General features: G+C 38.6%; 1 protein-coding gene across 1 annotated transcript in view; it reads left to right on the top strand.

The window, feature by feature from the left end:
* The first annotated feature begins 1918 nt into the window (after nt 1-1918).
* trpc5a (transient receptor potential cation channel, subfamily C, member 5a) overlaps nt 1919-19324 on the top strand; it is a 108885-nt gene continuing 91479 nt past the window's right edge. Inside the window, exon 1 of the mRNA XM_055060818.1 lies at nt 1919-2366. The gene's annotated coding sequence lies outside the window, so the exon portion shown is untranslated. The remainder of the gene's footprint in view (nt 2367-19324) is intronic.

Below are 19324 nucleotides of genomic sequence, written 5' to 3'. Positions count from 1 at the left end.
GTGCGAACATTGAAATTAAACAGTTTTGCTATAAGTTAAAAAGTGTCAGACAGGAACATAATAAATCAGTGATGACTCAAACCAAAGATATTTCAGAGACTTGGCATGTCAGACGGAAATTGGTTGCTGTGTTTGTCACACTTTCTGATCTCTCTAGACAACTGAACAATGTGACAGATTTGCTTTTGACAAGTTTATTTTCTAAAATGTCATGACAAAAGATTTTTTCTAGTGAAATAATATTCGATCAGTGGCTGTAAATACAGGTCTTGCATGTACGTAATAAATCTCTTCTCATGCCAAGATGTCAGGAAAAGAAATTCATAAACGTATGGTTGTACCTAAGAATTTAGAACACTGCCAACTTTCCTTCCTTCTTGTTGTTCGATTGAAAATATACAACATCAGCCAAAACAAAATGTTTCAGACTGATCTAAAAAGTTTTGGTTCCCCATTAGCTGCTTTATCTGGCACCAAGATGTCGGCAGCAGATCCTTTGAGTCCTGCAAGATACAAGGAAAGGCCTCCATAGATTTGTCTTCTTTGTTCCGGATATTCAGATTATTTTCAGGTCCAAAGAGTTTTTGGAGTCAGCAGTTGCTTTTGTTGCTCTTTGAAAAAAAATTTCTGCTCAGAGGTTGCAGCCACCAAGAAATAACATCCCTGTGAAAAGATGCAGGCGGTCTGCAGCAATGCTGATGTAGTAGACGTCAAAGTAATAGCAGGACACAACATGTCCACAGGCTTCACCGACAGCTTGCCTTGTATCGTAAGTTCATCCTGGTGCCATGTATCTCCAATTAAGTGAGGAATATAAACCAGGCCATCCATTAAGATGTAAAACAAAACTAAATGTATCAAACCAAGGCGCCTTCTTCCAATGCTGTAGTGCTTATGTGCCCAATGTTATCACTTTTGAAGCTAGATAGTGGTCAGCATATGCATCTTGACAGGTCTACTGCCATGTAGATCCAATTTGCAACAAACTGAACTTCTGTCAGAACCAGTATTAGCTTATATTGTAATATAAAATTCATCAGCTCCACTAATTGATTGGAACAAACCAGGCCAAATCAATACGCCGCAGGTTGACTAATGTTTCTTCCTTGATTTATGTTACATAGAAGTTACAAAAACCCCATACTAGATAAAGTTTTGGAAATGCTCAAATTTAAATGGGACATCAGTCCAAAATTTACATTTTACACATTTTTGTACTTTCATTTGCGTCTCTGCTGCTCCTAAAAACAGCCCAACTGCTTAGGAAAAACAAATTGGCAATAAGTGAATGTTTTTTAGTGTCTAGAAAACAAGTTGTTTTAAAAAACCTTCAGAATGTTAAGGCACCGCCCATCACCTAGCAACCCAAGCTGAGCACCTGGTCAGCTGGTTTTATATGTCCTTTATAGTAGGCGCTGGAAAAGACAAGTGTTTTAATGTCAATAACCATCCAGAAACCACTCTCGGTATTCTTGTTGGTTGAGCAGGAGGCTCCACTAATGATTTTCAAACCTGAGCAAGAAGAAACTTCCACGAGAATAAAAAGTCTCGGCATGGCATATCAACAAGATTAAGCAGTCCTGTCAATCTATATTGGCCTTAAAGAAAATGCCAACTTATTTTTTTCATTAGGCTAATTTATGACTTATAAAGGAGCCGATATCTTCTGCTTATCAAACAAGGTTATGAAACAGAAGAAGAAACCATTTTAACTGGAATACCTGGAAAGCTTAAATGTTGCCAGTGATTTTTTCTTTTTGTGAGTGAGCTGTGAAAGAGAGAGAAAGAGACAGAGAGAGAGAAAGAGAGAGAGAGAGAGATACAGAGAGAGAGAGAGAGGGTGCATGAAGTGATGTCTTTCCTAAACCAGAGTCAGTTACAGATGCCACTCTGGAGCCGGAACCAAAGCCAACTCTCTGGGTTTTATTCTTTATTTCCCAAACAGCCAATGATCCGTCACCTGTAGCTCTGGGGTTTGGGATTCATTTGGGATTGATCCCACACTTCCATCATTTTCCTCCCGCCGCTGGCATCGCGATGGGTCGCGCGGAGGAAACGCGTCCCCTGCCGCTCCGCCTCGGTTCGACAGGCTCGAGGAGGACGAGCTGATTCTGCGGAGTTAAAGGAGAAGAAGCAGGAGGAGAGGAAGACGGAGGTGGAAATCCCGCGAGAGAAACAAAAAGAGAGAGAGCGAGGTGGCGGAGGGGAGGAAACGCGGACAGATACGCATTCAGAGCCGGAGCGCCGCACGTGAGGCGCGCGAGCGGAGCGGAGCGGGGAGTAATCATTAATTTTGGAGGAGCTCCGCGGTGAATGTCTGCTCTTTTTCCAGCTCACAGACGGAGAAAAAGGAGTCTCCCGAACAGGTAAGGACCACCTGCAGGTTCCCGCTGAACCCGTTTCTGCCGCACACGGAGAGAATTAAACACCTGTAAGCGTCTTCAGCCTGATTGACTCAATTAGCAGCAGCTGCTGTCTGTCATGGTGCCACATTTAAAGGACGGCCATCATTTGAAACCGTGTGTTTTCAGTCGTGAAATGTCTTTAAGAAGAGATTAGCGTTAGTTTGTCACTTTTTTTAGTCTGTTTGCTCGTGAACTGATTTATTTTTTAAGCAAAATTGGTGCTTTTGTTGACTATCAGGCTCAAGCTGGTTGGGCAGCTTCTCCATACGCAGATGAAGCCCTGAAACATGGTGCATACCTGGATCCATGTTTATTTTCACCACAGAGCTCCAGTGTTTGGGTCTGATCTGGTTTTCAAAGTGACGATGGTGTTGCTGTTGATGTGTCGCTGCAGGTTGAGAAGGGAGAGAGAGAAAGATGCTTTGGGTGACTGGTGGGTGGTTTATGTATCCTGAATGTATTGACTAATGCTGAGGAGAAAATAGAGGAGGTGTAGCTGAAGTGCGTGCGCGTCAATTTGTGTGTGAGGGCCGCAGAGTTTGTGTGGGTCTCCGTGGACTCTGCTTTGCGCGTTGGTGCGTTTTGGGTGCGCATGACAAGGCTTTGTGCAGTTAGAAGAGAGAGAGAGAGAGAGGATGGTGCAGCTTTCTGCTGTATTTGCAGTGTGGGTGTGTGTGCGCGTGCTCGTTTGTGCACGTGTATGAAGATGGAGACAGAAATGGATAAAGCTGCAAAATGTTTGAGCTCCCCCATGGTTTTGGAAGCGCATAACGCGCAGAGCCATAAAGCCTAAGGGTTTTCCCCGCAAATTAAACCCTCCGTCAGCTTTTCTTCATTATTTATTTATTTTTTCCTAAGTGTTCCCTGGTCTGTCCACCTGCAGGGAAACGCAAGCCTCTTTAAAATGTAAGGGAGACCTAACTGCAGGCGCAGCCACCCACAAACAATAACATCTGGGAAATGAACCTCCTGCAGCAAAATGAATAACAAGAAGCAGAGAAATGATCTTGGCTATTTCATCTTCAGGAGAGATGCTGAGGGGAAAAATCAACGCAGACTGTTGATCATTATTTTATTTTGACAGCAAAAGTTGCTGAATTGTGCATTTGTTTTTTGGACCGTCTTCTGAAACCACTGCAGTTGTGTGGTGCCAAAATTACAGCTAAAGCAGCAAAGAATCGTCCTTATTATTTAACACTTTGTTGGTAACGAGTTTGGTAACTTTAAGTAGAAATATTTTAAAACCTGATTTGTCTGTGGCAATTCTTCCCATTGCTAATGCAGAAATAAATTAGCGTTATGCTTTTATTTTGGTTACGTTCCCTAATTCATTCATTTGTTTCTGAATGACAGTATATTAATTAAGCAGATTTATTTTTGCAATAGTCGTGCTGAGTCGTTCAGTGATTCTCTTTAAAATTAGTCATTTTTAAGTGGCTTATTCTTATTGTGGGTGGCGTATTCTGCTCTTTAAATTGAGTTTACTCCAGCTTTTGGCACATAAAGCACCACTATGATGGCACTTTCTCTGGCATCACACAAAGTAATATCCTTTAAACTGTGGAAATTCAATGTAACCTAAAAAAACAACTTCGTAAAGTCCAAAAAAGCTCAACGTTTTCTCTTAAAATATTAGTTTTTTTCACTCCTTAGTTTCACATAAGAATTTTTAATGTTTTGTGACCAGAAATATTTCCAAATGTTCATATTTGTTTTTCTTGTAATCAAAATTATAGGAATATTATTTCCAGCCAGCTGACCTACAGTAAGTAGTAACAGGTGGGGGAGGGACATCATGACCCAGCAGGAATAAATTTTGGTTGCTGAAAAACGTTTACAGTTTTTAAATCTTATCTGTCAAAATTCTAGTTTGTCAGTGAAATCACAAAATTTAAGTTTTCTGCATAAACTACATATTACATTTATTTTTATTTTATTGGCTATTTTCACAATAGAAATTTAGCACACAAATCACTCCATTCTGTTAGAGCCATGTTTGTTCTCCTCCTCTTCCCCACCATGAGCTGAATAATTCAAAATCTAAACATCATCGAGCATATTCTCACTTTTGAGCACTTCACTAGTTTTTGAAAGGGTTAGAACAAAAGACAGGAGAAACTGTGTGGCAGGGAAAGAAATAAGTAATGAAAAAGAGCAAAGGGGGATAAAAAAATCTCTTTGAGAAAAGGCGCTGACATGAATGTTTGTTTAAATAAGGGATTTAAAAGAAAGCTGTGGCTTAGCGCCGCAGAGTGCAGCGAGAAGCAAGAATTTCACACTAAGAACGATGTTTGACTGCAGGGGGAAACGGATCATATTTGAGTCTTGTCTCTGGATAATGGATTCAAAACTGTCAGCTGGAAAGTAGAAAATGCTTCAGACGAGTTCAGGCCTATTTTCACCGTTTTGGACGGGATCTGTCAGTTCTGAGAGCGATGATCCTGCAGCTGCCTGCAGCTTGACTTCATCTGAGCTGCCGCTGCACTGCTGAACGCCAACAGCAGATGGCTGCTGCTGCTTCACTCTTCATCTGAAACACAGGGCTGTGGAATAAAAACACCTGGAGCCCGGTGAGTTTGGTTCACTGTAAATAACAGTGTACCAAAAGCACTGATTAGCATTTTTGTGAATAACGAACACATAAGCTGCCCATTTAAATCATTTCTCATCTTCCATCTGCTTATTTTATGCTGCATGAATTTTGTCTCTGCCCAGAAATTTTGCGCATGTGAACAAAGCTGGAGATTCGGCGTATATGATTCTCGTACATGCCGTCCACAGCCACGCTGCCGCGGCAGAACAATACGGTTAACCAAATGAAACCTGTTATTAGTTTACTGCAGTAAAAATAAAGCAGAACAAACGTTGAAGAACAACTCAAAACCACCTTTTTTCTTGCTTTCTGTTGTCGGCTAGGCTATACACGTACTCGTTTTCATAGCAACTGACATCACCACCACCAAATTGATCAGGATTTAGAGAAGAGCCAAAAATACTCAAACATTTCCCACAAAAAGAGCAGAGTATCCAGTTAGTTTTATGTTTTAAAGCTTGATGTTTATTTAGCGATTATTAATAAGCGATCCCTGCACTAGATTAGCACCCCACTGCTTTTAGCTAAGCTAACACACAGCTAATGTAAACACTCGCTCCAGTGATGATCTGTCAGAGTTCATGATTTGGTCGCTTTTATTATTTTTTTGAACTGAAATTGAAGCACAACAAATTCAACATCACATCTACAAAATCAAACAAGAATATCTTGCTTCCCTCGCTATTTTTTTCTTAATTAAACCTTTTCCTGAGTTATCTGGTTCTCATAGTGTCGACAATTAGTTGCAAAGAATTGTCCCTTTATCTTTTAAATATCATACCAGGCATGCATTTAAGAAATTGGCATAACAGCTAAAATCATTGCTTGTCTTCGTCAGCCAGCAGCTTGTTGCCCTCCAGCAGAGGGATTCAATTCTCATTTGAATTGTGGATTTAAAGGAATGGTGTGTGGTCAGTTTGGTCCAAATATGATGCAATGTGGTGAAATCATCTGCTCCTGCATTGAGATATACCTCATCTTTTATGTATGACTAATCTTGACAAGTTTCCTTGAGACAAAATCAAAAGACCCCAGTTACACCCGGGTGGACGGTTTTAAAGGCAGACCATTTCCTCCACTTTAAAATAAAAGTCCTGGTGTCAGAAAATAATAGAATATTAAAAAATACTGCTTTATTTCTACTGCTAATAAACCAGGAGTAAGCAAAGTCTACATTACTACATGACAAGATTAAAAAAGGTAACAGCAGAAATGTTTGTCTTTGACTTTTTTTTTTTTTTTTTTAAATCTGGACATAAAGTCTGTGCTCATTCAGCTTTTATGCTATTTGAGAATATGCTGTACAGGCAATAAAATACTTTTATTCCCTGTATTTGACTAATTAATGCAATTTCTGTTCTTTTCACCCCTCAAAACAACATCAGATTTGTGCCACTTTCACATGTGGGACTGAATCTGATGCAGATCCAGCTGAAATCAAAGCATCTGAATATTTAAAATTTTAAACTTCACAGTAAAACAGATAAATGTGGCTTTCCCATCTCCCATTAAAGGATATTTCTGCTTTCTCAGGGAGCTTTCACACCTCTAAGGGAACTTTCTCACTTTCAAACTGCACTGTGTCAAATAAACCAAAAGAATTGAAAAATTTGTTCACCTCCTCACCTGTGGGGGCGCTGCACCATAAAAACCTCTGAAGAAGATAATGAGCACAACTTCCTTCTTCACAAAAAATGGAGTAGCGGCAGATTTTAACGATTGTAGGATTTCTTTTTTGTCTTTGTTAAAAGATGAAGAACCATTTCTCCTGCTAGCACTAGATTAGCATTTCTGTTTTGGTTGTATTTACCCAGAATGCTGTGCGGTGGAGAGGTCTCTGGTCTGCTTGCATTCAAACTGCACCACTTTCTCAGGAATCCTTTGAAGTACCCTTTCCATCCACAACATCCCATGGTCACGGTACTTCTCAAGATTCCTTGAATAGCTCAAGGAACGCCGCTCCACCTCTGCACAGACTTGAAGTGTTGCTGTTGCTACCTTCGAAAGTTGTACATTGAAGCCTTCAGACTCCAAGACAACATAGTCTCTACAGTTCCAGAAGAGTTTGTGGGAGCCACGCACATCCCAAAACTTGATGTGGGGGAAGAACCGTAACTTCTCTACCAAGAAACCCTCAAAGAGGCACTTCTTGACAACCCTGTCACCTTGCACCATCATCTCCCGTGCTCTCCCAAATGTAAGCGGTGCAGGGAAGCTGTTCTTGGTGCTCAAGTCCTCACAGAACACCTTCAGGTCAATGCTGCCAGATAGACGACCAGGTGGTCGTTCATCTTTCAGAGCTACAAAGGGAATGTCACTGTTTCTCCGGAAGATGTCACACAGCAAGAGGCTGACACCAAGAACAGCTGGCACAGCATCTAAGGCTTGGCATACTGGGAAAATGCGCTCCAAACGCTTTGTCTGGAGCTCATTTCGAGTCCAATGATGCAATGGAGGTGGTACCTCACCAGCACTAGCAGCTGAGTGGGCCAACCCAGTGAAACCTCTGGTGTGGGTTAGGCTGCTTGGGTTGACTGTGTTAGTACCCAGGCTCACACTCAGCTGAAAGTCTGATGTTGACAGAGGATGCCCGTAAAAGAGCTCCTCCAGTGCGAGCTCCAATTGAAAGGCCCTCCAAAGAGCATCATATCGGGCAACTCCCTGATGTTTTTCAAAGATGCTGTGCAGCTCCGCAACAAAGTAGGAGAGCACATTTCCAAGTGTTGACATCAACCCATGTTCCATGCCAGTATCCTTAAATGGGATAACCAATGAGTTCTCTATGAACAGCATGTGTAATGCTTGAAAACAGAAAAACTCTTTTGGTTGAATCTCCCAAGGAATGTTACCCTCGAACCAGTGGACTTGCTCAATACGAAGACCAAGCTGGACACTAGTTTGTCCTTTAGGTCCTGCATGTGGTCTATGTAGTCCCATGCCCTGGACATGAGTGCCCGCTGGAACTGAGGGTGTGACATGCGGCAGGTGGCCAACATACCACTCACAGGATGCCTATACGGCAGTTGTATGTGGACATGTGGCGAGTCCACATACATCTGCAGAAAGTTCAGCTTCCCCTCAGTACCAAGTACATCAAGTAGTGTTTGCCAAGCAAACACTACTTGAGTGGCAGGTGGTCCAAGTCGGTCTGATAATTGGTGGCTTCATGGATCCCCAAGATGGAGTACAGGGATCCATGAGGGCCTACCAACTCCTGCAGAGCAAAACGGGAGAACAGCAGGTGAATAGCTGGGTTGTGGGCTGCTATGTTGCAAGCCGTGTGCACAGAGAGATTAGAAACACCAGGGGGAGCTACTAGTTCTGCCATGTCCACAGTCTCCTCATCCTTCTGCCCAAAGCAGTTAGATATAGACCAGGCTTCAGGAGGTGGCTTTCTCCGATGTTCTTAATGGCCTTATCAAGAAGGGAGAGGATATAAAAACGGTCTCTCTTCAGTACATGATAACGACTGGTGTTGGTCGATATCTATCTGTTTCTGGAGAGTTGCCCTGCTTCTATCCATGCCCTTTGCTCCCTTAAGCAACTTCTGGAACTCCTGGACTATGCAGTTGAACATTTCACATGCATATATTCCATAAAGGGACTTCTTTCTTACCCGTGTATCTGGGTAACAATGTTGTGAAAAGTCACAGCATCGGCAGGTTGGAGGTTATTTCTGATTATTTTTGGGTTCGCAGGAATATGTTGATTCTACCAGCATTTCTGTTCTTTGTGGTAATTTGACGCTGAAATTTAAAGCATTTAGGCTACAACTTTGTAATTTCCCCCAAATTGGTTCTGATAGGTGTCACGTAAGAGTGACAGGTTGACCTGCTTTTGACCCGCTGCTGCACCGTTTGACTGACACTCAACAGGAAACCTGAGCTCAGAGTCGCCTCTGGTTTTCTCTCAGCTGTCATCTGTCTTGTTTGGCCAAACTCAATCAGTTTCAAAACCTCCGTGCTCTTGGTTGTCAAGTGAGGTCGCCTCATCTGGAGACAGCTTCCTGAACAGTTAATGTGAAGATTATTTCTTTGAGATAAAGCTCTCGCACTGAAAAAACACAAAATCTTTCTTATTTGAATTCTAGTTTCTGGTGAAAATATTTCAGTACACTTGAACTGAGACAAAACTGACTCAAATAACTTTTCAGGAGGATATAGGAGCTTGTTTTAAGTAAATAATTCCCAAATATTGGCAGATAACATCACTCATGACATGGGAAAATGTCTTATGAGTGGATCTAAAGCCCAGTGCACACTACACGAATTTTTTGGCCCGATTTTGCCCTTAAGACAATCTTAGAACGTCCTGCGTTCTAAGATTGTCGCTTCCGACAATCGTAACCGATCATCCTGTAGTGTGTTACGACTGATTGATCTAAAATCGGGGATACTGAACGTGTTTAATTGTCTTGCTTTAGAGGTAATTAGATCTCATAAAACCATAAGTAAAACTTTATCTTTATTCGAAGCAGCATGCTATTCTGTATGCTATCGTTTTTTTTTTTTTTTTTTTGTTTTTCTAAATGAAAGCTAATTATAAAATTACAGAGTACATCTGGTTGAGAAGCGCATTCCAATCTTTTGGTTGAAATGGCACATTTGATTTTATTCTGCAGTCATAATACAGTTTTAAACAATACAATAAGTTTCAATTAAAGGTGCTGGAATAGGCTACGTTAAGCTTTCACGGTCAGTTGGGGGAAAAAGTTTAACTGCCATCTGATTTTCTAATAATGAATATGCAGGAAAAAATTTCTTCTACTTTAAGCTGCTCTAATGTTTCAGTCATTCCATAATATGCATATATGCTACAACATAAACACAGCGAAAAATTATACGTAAACGGTTAATTAAACGACAAAACCGAAAACATTAAAAACAGTATTTTTTATGAAAAAAAGAAAAAAAACTCACCTCCATGTTGCGATGCAACAAATATAATCCTTGCTCGCGATGTATCCAGTTCTTAATCCAAAGCTTTGATTTCTGGTTGCGTATTTTTTGGGTTAACATAAGTCGCAAACTTAAAGTTACCACTGCTACGTCGTTGTCCCTGTTTGTTCGTAGCTGGAATTAGAATGTGTTGGAGTGAAACCTCACACTCTATGATCGAACCCGTTACATTTTAAATCGGCTAGTGTCTGGTCTCTCTCTCTCACGTTTTCAGAATCTACCGACTTTTCAAAAATCAATGTGAACTGGGCTTAATACATTTTAAGATTTAAGTCGATAATTTTTTAATATTGATTTCTTAAAAGTTCGAATTCGAATGTAGAACAAGATATGTTCATGTGACATTATCTACCAGTGTAACTAACTTTTTATCAATATTTGTGAGTTATTGACTTAAAACAAGCTTGCATATCCTGCTGAAAAGTTACTCTTAAATTAATTTAGTCTTATTTGAAATGCACTCCTATGTTTTCACTAGAAACTAGACAAAATTAGTTGTTAGATTTTTTCCAGTGTAATTTTTTGTGACTTTTCGCCATATAAATTAGTAAACTATAAAGCAAAATGTCCAGATCTCACACCTTCAGATACTTTAATCTGTGCTGCTTGAGCATTCGATCTGGTTGAGGCCTGAAAAGGAGAGTAAAAGTTGAGAATCCTCCTTTGGATTTGTGTAATTGTTCCTCTGTGACCTGAGATTTTTTTATTTCAGTGTTTCTCTCTCTCTCTCTCCAGCAGCCGTCCCTTCCCTCCTTGTCTTTCTCCTCCACTCACTCCGTGGTTCTCAGATAGATGTATAGGTGGAGGTGCTCAGGGTGTGATCGTTTTGTGCAGCAGAATGAAACACTGGTGGTGCACTTCATCCCTCTGCAGACTCTATTTCGCTCCGTCTTTCTCTTTTTTTCTTTCTCATAAATCACTGATTATTTTTTATCTCTGTCCATCGCTTTATTTCATGCATTGTTCCATTTTGCTTTTGTAAAGACCTGCCGTTTCTCCACTTGCTTTTATTTTTTTGTCAAATTTTTCTTTCTTCACTCTTATATTTTTTATTTTTATCATTTTATTTTATTCCTCATCCACCTTCCTTACAGTAACAGTTCTCATGATCTATATTTTGTTCATAAATTTGAGCATGTATGGAAATATTGGCACATTTATAAACATTTTTTGCCTAAAATTCAATAACATGACATTTCTGACTTAATTTTGCATTTATTAAGCCTGAGATTAAGGTAAACATGTAAAGTATAAATGCAGATTACCTCTTAATCTCTTTGTTTTCTGGTGGGATTAGAACTACCAACTCTGTGGAGGAGTCTGCAGCACAATGTTTTCCTTTTGTTTCTCACATTTAATTGTTAAAATGACAAAGTTTACACAAATTAAGATTAGTGGATTATAATATGTGCTCCAGTCACAGGATCTATAGAATATGAAGATAGATTTGAAGTAAAGAATATTTCAGAATCGCCTTTCTGGTTTATTCACAAAGTTTGGACCTCCATCTTTTCTGTGTTTACTAAATTCCTGGAGGGATATGTTTACAAACTTCCTTTTTCTTTCTAAACTTTCTATTTCTAGTTGTTTTTCTATTAGAAGTTTTTCTTACTCTCCATTTTAACTGGTCTTGTTTTAGGCGAAATTAATAAACTCAACAACTTCTCCAATTAAAACAATTATATGCTGCTTATAATAAGCATAAAGTGCAGAAAAGCATCAATTTTTTTATTTCTTCATTTTCATCTCTAAACTTTGACGTGTTTGAAGTTGTTTCTGTAAAAATGAATCCTCTCTCTCCCGTTGATGGAAAACATAAATCCTCCAGCAGCTTCCAGCATCCAGCTGCATTTATTATTCTGTGGAAATATCTGCTTTATGGGACGCTTTGCTGAAAATTAATCAATTCAATCCGACGATAAAATGAATATTCACTAATGCAGATAGTGAGCAGTTTTCCTTTATGGATGTTTTATGGTTTAGTGGTTTTCATTGCTGAGAATGAAGCTAATGGCTCCTGGAATTAAGCAGAGTCTCTATTATTGCTGATGATTTCAACATTGAATTTTCCTTCTGTTTTTATCAAACTATGAATCCTATGTAAACAAACTACAGTTGAATTAAAAGGATAAAAGATGTGGGATAACACCAAAAACCAGAGTTGGGTAGTAATTAGTTGCATTTATTGAGTTTGATTTACTTTTGTAACTTGTTTGAGAAAATGTACCTTTATTGGGAAACATTTTATTTTGCTTAATTTAGTTATTTTTTATTACTTGTGTGAATTATTGTCACTTTTGTTCTTAAAATGCCAAAATTTCCGCTTTATGTTTTGGTCTTGCTGATGATGTAAGTTTTAAATATTAAATGATTGATAATTTTTACCAAATACTTTTTTACTCTTGAGGACCGGTTTCCTCTTCCCACCTCTGTCTTTTCAGTTAAGCTTCATTTACAGAGATTTTCTATAAACTGCATAATCTATATTCTTAATGCATGTACATAAAATCCAGATGACGCCGGATTGTTATTCGAATGTTAGAAATGTCTGCTTGACTCTAAACAACCCCAATAATTGTGGACTCAGACTCAGACAGATGAATCCGTGAAGCAGGTCACCCTGGAGATTTCTCGTTTTGCACATCAGTGCCAGCGAACCGAACTGACTGACATGTGAGAATTATTGGCAGCCTGGTCTTTTTTAAGCGCTCTCTCTCTGATCATGCTCATTCTCCTCATGTCTCCAAAGCACGTGTTTGCACGCTTTTCTAATTTTAGAGTAAATTCACGTGTGCATCTGTGCTCCTTTTCTCCCCAAGAGTGTTTGCATGTTTACCGCTCTCTGGGTGTTTGATTGGAAACTGGTTCTCATCGACGGATGCTCCTCTGGGTAAACTTGGGTTTTGTTTAGGCCACTCTAGATTTCAATGTTGTGGCGTTTGGAAACTTAATGACACACGTCTCTCGTGTGTTTTATCTTTTTGTTAGTAGGATGTTTTGCTTTAAATTATTACTGTTGGCACAGGACAGGATCAGAACTTCCAAAGATTTTTCATCAGAAATTTGAACAGTCTGAGTTTTAGATCCCAGGATTATTTGATTTTTTTTTTTAAATGACATTACTGGAGTCAGGATTTAAAAAACTGCAAATAAATGTCAAATAAGTGAAGCGAATGTCTATAAAAGTTCATTTGAAACCAAAATATATAGTCACTCTTTCCAAAAGTGACAAGAAAAAAACAATTTACAGGAATATGGACATTATTTCAGTTTGTACTGATCATGTATTTCTAAATTACAGATGTTTAAAACCCTTTGCAAACTCAAAGTTTATGGTTTTCTGTTGCTGATTTTTAGCTGTACAGCCACATCTTTTGCAGCTCCTTTAAAAGAACAGATCTAATCCTAATTTAACCGCGCTAGATTAGATTAGAAAATACATATTTATCTTTATTTGCCTGAAAATAGGAAATTCAGATGTTGTTGGGTTTTAGTCTGGACCTAAAGAAACTCAGGGTTTTGGCTGTTTTGCAGTTTTCTGACGGTTTGTTCCAGATTTTAAATACATAGAAGTTGAATGCTGCACACGAAAAAGAACTTAAGGTGTTAGAAACAATATATGAAAATAATGATTGACAATGCAAGTAATAATATACAGTATGACATACAATACTGTGCAGGTTTCACAAATGCAAACATTGAATGGCGATGCAGCAGAGTCCGGTCACTTTTGAAGAAAACCAGATGTGCAAAAACAGCAGAAATGCTTTTTTTTAATTAATAAGAACAGAGTTGGTGATTTCAGAGTTTTGTTACTGATCTATTGAATCTGGGTTTCCCGTAATGTTATGTACCTCTGAGCTAAGAATAAAATCAAATTTCTGTGGAGCAAGAGGCCGCCGTGAATTTTTAGCAGCCGTTCTCCAGAAGGTAAAAAAGCCGAAGGTTTTCAGCTCGATGGAAAAGCACTGAGACTGATGTTCGCTTCAGTTGGAGTCAGAAAATGGACTGAAGCGTTCCTGTAGAGCCTCATTTCACAGCAATCATGAGGCTCAAGAAAAGAAACAAAATCGTGTGAATGTTTCCTTTTGGTTCAGATGGTAGATGAGTATCGGCTCGGCCTGATCTGTTGGACTCTTGCCTCACCGTCCTCTCATTCACCGAATGTCTGCTGTGGGAAATATTGTGTCCACATCCTCCCAGTGCAGAAACCTCGTCTGACTCCAGCCAGCATGTTTAAATACAAACCCATCCGCCATCAGCTGACGCAGCAGCAGCAGCACAATCAGCGCCTCTTTGTTGAAATGATTTGCAATTTATTTTACCTTTAATGTGCGGGAACAGCAGTCCTCCATAATTTGGTGAACAATGAGAACAGGCCCATTACAAAAACACAGCAATTACTCGTCCAGATAATGGGATGAATTCACTTCTTCTTCTTTTTTTATTATTATTATTATTATTATTGCCAGGAGGAGAGATGCATATCTATCTGCAGCTTTCTCTTGATTGTGTTTATGACGGCGCTGATGTTCTGTAGAAATGTTATCAAAACGAGTCACGATTATGTTCTGTTTTTGTGTTTGTCATTGAAGCATGGGAGAAACATTAGAATAAAATCATCCCATCAAGCTCAGAAAGGCTGGAAGAGAAAAACATCTGACAATGTGTCTAAACTCAGAGGGAATAAAATACTTTTTAATGTAGAAACAGAAACTGTCAACATCTCTTTTAGTTTATTGTAGTAATAAAATCTTAATTTTATTCCCTGCTGAGGCACATCAGCCTTCAACCCACAACTTTTATTTTAGAAAGAAGAGTTTTATTTTAGCATCATTTCTTCACTGCATCTGCAACATATATTAGTGCAACTATATTTTCTTCTTTTTCACTAAAAGTAACCAGCATTTTTATTTAGATCGATTTTTCTTATTAGGATGCAAACTATGTAAAAAATATCAATGTACAATATGAGAAAATCATCTTTTTGAAAGTTTTTTTAATTGTGGTAAAACCTAAAAATAGGAATAAAAGTGGTTTCAATTTAAAAATTACAACAGATTTCATGCAGTAGATATTTATCAAAAATTACAACAAGTCTGTTCTTCAGAAGGCCAGGAGATATTTGTGACTCTAAACCTGTTTTATTTAAATGAATTGAGGGCAAAAATAACTTTTTGCATTGTAAAAATTGCACAACTTTTCTCTAATCAGCCTGATGATCCAACATGAGGTGAACAAACCAAATCCAGAGGCTAATAAATATTTTAAAGCGATGTATGGCATTCATTTTCATTTTATAATCATATAAAGTTTAATTATGTTTCAGTTTCATTCCTGTCTTTCTCTTACTGGGCGAACATTTCAGATTTTTTCCTCTCATTTGGTTTTTAAAGCAGAATAAAGAACAAAAAGAGAGAAAGCCTGGGAGAGATGTCTGAAAATCTACAATCAAATATAAAACAAAGAGAAGAAAAACTTCCCCAGAGTGTTTGGAGAAAAGAGACCAAAGCAGCAGAAAATGAAAGAGTGAAGTAATCGTACAGGGGAGACGACCCGTATCAAAAAGAGACAGGTTGGAAATGAAAATGAAAGGGATCACCTGGAGGGGATCTATGCAGAGTGAGAGGAAGTGTGAATGGGTCAGAAATACAAATCAGTTCAAATATGGAGTTAAAGGAATATAAGTGGGGCGCGGCCGCCCCTGTGGCTTCTGGCTCTTTCTGCAAAGTGTTTTATCCTAAGAGCCGCTCCGAGGCAGACGAGCGACCGACCGCAGCTTCTTCTGAACGTCTCGCTTCTGCTTTTAGAAAACAAGCAACTTGTTATGACTGAAACGATTAATCGTGATTAATCAATCATTTCAATAAATCGTGATCGATCAATTATTTCAATGAATCGTCAACGAGTTTAGCAATTGCTAACTGGAGTTTACAGACTCAAACATATCAGTTTAGTGCAGATTAATCATGATTATTCCATTTTTGAAAGAATCGTCAACTCATTTAGTAATTGATTAATCAGAATGTAGAGACTCAAAAATGGACCAGATCAATCTTAATTGATTTTTTAAAATATATTTGTCAACTTATCTAGTAGTCAATTAATTCTTAACTGGAAGACACAAACTCATCCTATAATGCTGTATAAAAAGACTTAAGTGGATAAATTACAAATCTGGAGAATGTACCTTTGTTTTCATCCAATTAATCGTCAGAATAAACAATTAATTAGTTACAAAATCCTTATTGTTTGTTGCATCCCTACCATTTTATATTTCTGACAATGTCTCTCAACGTCAGTCCAATCACTGCCTCTTCTTCTTCCTCTTCTGTTAAATCTTCGTCTTAATTGAGTTGTTTTTGTTCCATTTTGCTGATGATAAACGACAGAAAGGAATCCAATGACGTCCAGCTCAGTGTTTTATCTTGGAAACAATTTAAATGAGAGGTTTTCCTGCAGCTCCTGAAGAGTTTTACAGTAAAAATCTGTCAACAGAAGAGATTTCTCACTGGGGAAAAGATTTAAAAACAGAAATTGTGCTGCACAAAAAGACACGACTCTACTGAGTGTCTTTTTTTCCTCTGCTTGATTAAAAAGGTTTTTCTCCGTCTTTCTTCCTCCCGTCCTTCTCTGCTGTTGGGGTCAAACTGACAAACCATTATTTTTACAACCATGTTTTATTCTTTGGAAGAAGCGCAGACTATGAAGCTATTCCTAGAATCGACCCTGATTTATTAGCACCTTCTTGACCACACTGATGATTATTTAGCACTTTAATGGGTTGAGCTGGAAAATGTGGATATATTTAGTTAATGTCACATTGTTCTTTTATGTCCCTAACCTGAATGAAGAGGGTCATTAAACCGACTCCTCATTTATTACTTATCCAGTCTGTACAAGTACATTTATACGCAAAGTGTTTTTCTCAAAAAAAGGCGAATACCTTCAGGCAGATTCCATTTTAATTTAACTTTTCAGTTCAAAATCAAAGTTATAATTTTGAACCTCATTCGCGAAGCATAACATGAAACACAAAGTGTTTTATGCAAAGCTCTCTGCATTCATTTGGATTTTTTATTGATTTAATATGCGATTCAGCTTGCTTGTCTTTATAAACTATTCCCCAAATTCTGGTTTCATGTTCAGTTATTTATTTACCTTTTTATTTGAAAGATTATGATCTCTTTCCTGCTGCTGTTTTCACCTATTTTTCCAGAGGTTAGTCACATTTAATTGAGTGACATTTTGAATTGGATCAGCCAGTTTTATTTTTCACTTTTACGTGAGTGACATCAGTGGCTCCAGAGATCAAGTAAGCATCGTAATCCTCGTCCTTGTTACGGACTTTCTTCATGTCTCACAGACTAAAAACAATCTAAGATTTGCGCATCTTATCTCACATATGCACTTGGATCTCTCTCTATGTGAATGTCAACAACCGACTGACCCTTTGCGTGTGACATCTTCTTTCCATACATGGTAGCATGTATGGAAAGAAACTGATTAGCTTCTCGTCTTTGTGTGTTTTTAAAGCTAAAGCTTTTTAAAGGGAAACTCTGTTCATGTCACAGTGACATAAACGGTGTGTGAACTCAGGCAGTCAGTAATTCGATCAACACGTCAGGATGTGGGCGGCGCAGGCCGGTTTCTAAGCTAGCCGCTTCAGAGTTTTGTGAATACATCACTATGAGTCCAATAAACCGACAGAAACAACGTGGGAAAACAATTTAAGTTGCTCTACTCAATGCTCTCTCTCTCACTCCCGACGCCCGTCATGGCGCCTCCAATGATTCAGTGACGTAGTTGCAAAAGATCAATATCCATTATTGAGCAGAGAAAGTGCTCACAGGTTTCAGTTCCTCAGATCAGGTAACGTCTGTCACCCAACTTTACTGTTCCTCCTCCATTATGATCTAACATCCCCACTTTCACCCTGCTGCTGCGTTCCCTGCCAAACCAGCAATCCGATAAAACGACTCTCACAGTGAGGGGAATTAGTGATTGAAGTGTTAAACAACAGGCCATTTCGGCCCGGCAGCGTTGGAGCTGGAAGTCTTTTTTTTTTTCTTTTCCTCTTTGTCATTTTCCTGCAGCTTCGTAAAGAGAAAGCTGAGCGCTGCAGGGATCCTGACAGATAAAACGCCTGCTAGGTTCCACTTTACCTTCTGAGAAAATTCGCTGACGTTTCATCAGGAAGCCTTGATCAACAGCAGAAAACTCCAAAACGTTAGTAAAATATGAATCCACAAGGCTAGTTTGCATGTTCAAACGGTTTCAAAGGTTCAGTACGATGCATTCTTAGAGAAAACTCTTTATTTTTATTGCTAGTTAACCATATTTCAGTATTTTTGGCATATTTAGCTACTTAGTTGGACTTCGACGGCCCTTTGTAATCTAACCTGATCTATATTTTCTGTGAGATACTAAATGTCTTGTAAAAAAAAGTGGAAATTTTTACAGAAAACAAAGAAGAGATTGAAAAATTGTTATAATTCAGAATGTCCAAAAGTTAAAATTAATAAATTATTCATGAATAATTCTAAAACATGAATCTTGTCTGCGTAATGATCAGCTGTATTTAGTTTTTTATGCACATCTCTTTCATTTTCACTTAATCCATGTGTCATTAATGATAGTTCAGGATTTCTCTCATGTTTCCAGACTCTTGAAGTTTGATTTTAATCATTTTAAAGCTGGTTATGTCAGACATAAAACCCAAGATCTAAAAGGTATAAGAATAACAAAAATCTCCGTGCTGATGTTATGTTCTCTCTGCACGCGCTCAAAGCAAAAATCAGACATGTCTTCGGAGTTCAAAGTGGTATTTACAGCTGAATCTGTGTCAAATTCCCGATGTGTGAGCTCTTCAGATCCCCTGAAGTATCTGATGCGCCTCATTGTGCTGCGAGTATGGAGCTGGTGCTCTCACACGGCTCGGTTCACGGTGAATGAGCCGGCAGCGGCGCAGGTTCTTATTCAAGGACGCTTGACAGTCAGGCTTTTTAAAAAAGAAAGAGCTTCTTCAGATGCAGAAAAGTCTCATTTAACCACTTCAGCAGAGATGAAATTGCTCTCTTTTTCTTAGTTATTATTCTTTAGCTGGTGTTGTGCAGCATCCAGTCAAGAAAAGGAGACTGAAAATGATCAGTGACGCTTCCAAACAGAGTAAAATCAAATCTGGGTTTATTTTATGCTGCTACAAAATGCCTGAAGTGACATTGTAGGTGCAAACAGTCATCATCTCCCTGCAGTGTTTTATAGGAAACTTTTAAATAACTTTTAAAAACCTCTTTAAATCATTCACAACTGAGCAATAGTTCAAAATATTTTTATAGATGTTATGACAGAAGCTGAGTCAATTTAAA

This window comes from Poeciliopsis prolifica, unplaced genomic scaffold (genome assembly GCF_027474105.1).
Source record: "Poeciliopsis prolifica strain line A6 unplaced genomic scaffold, Auburn_PproV2 SCAFFOLD062, whole genome shotgun sequence".
Taxonomy (NCBI): domain Eukaryota; kingdom Metazoa; phylum Chordata; class Actinopteri; order Cyprinodontiformes; family Poeciliidae; genus Poeciliopsis; species Poeciliopsis prolifica.
Note: the sequence above shows the minus strand (reverse complement) of the source record. Positions and strands in the feature narration are given on the sequence as shown.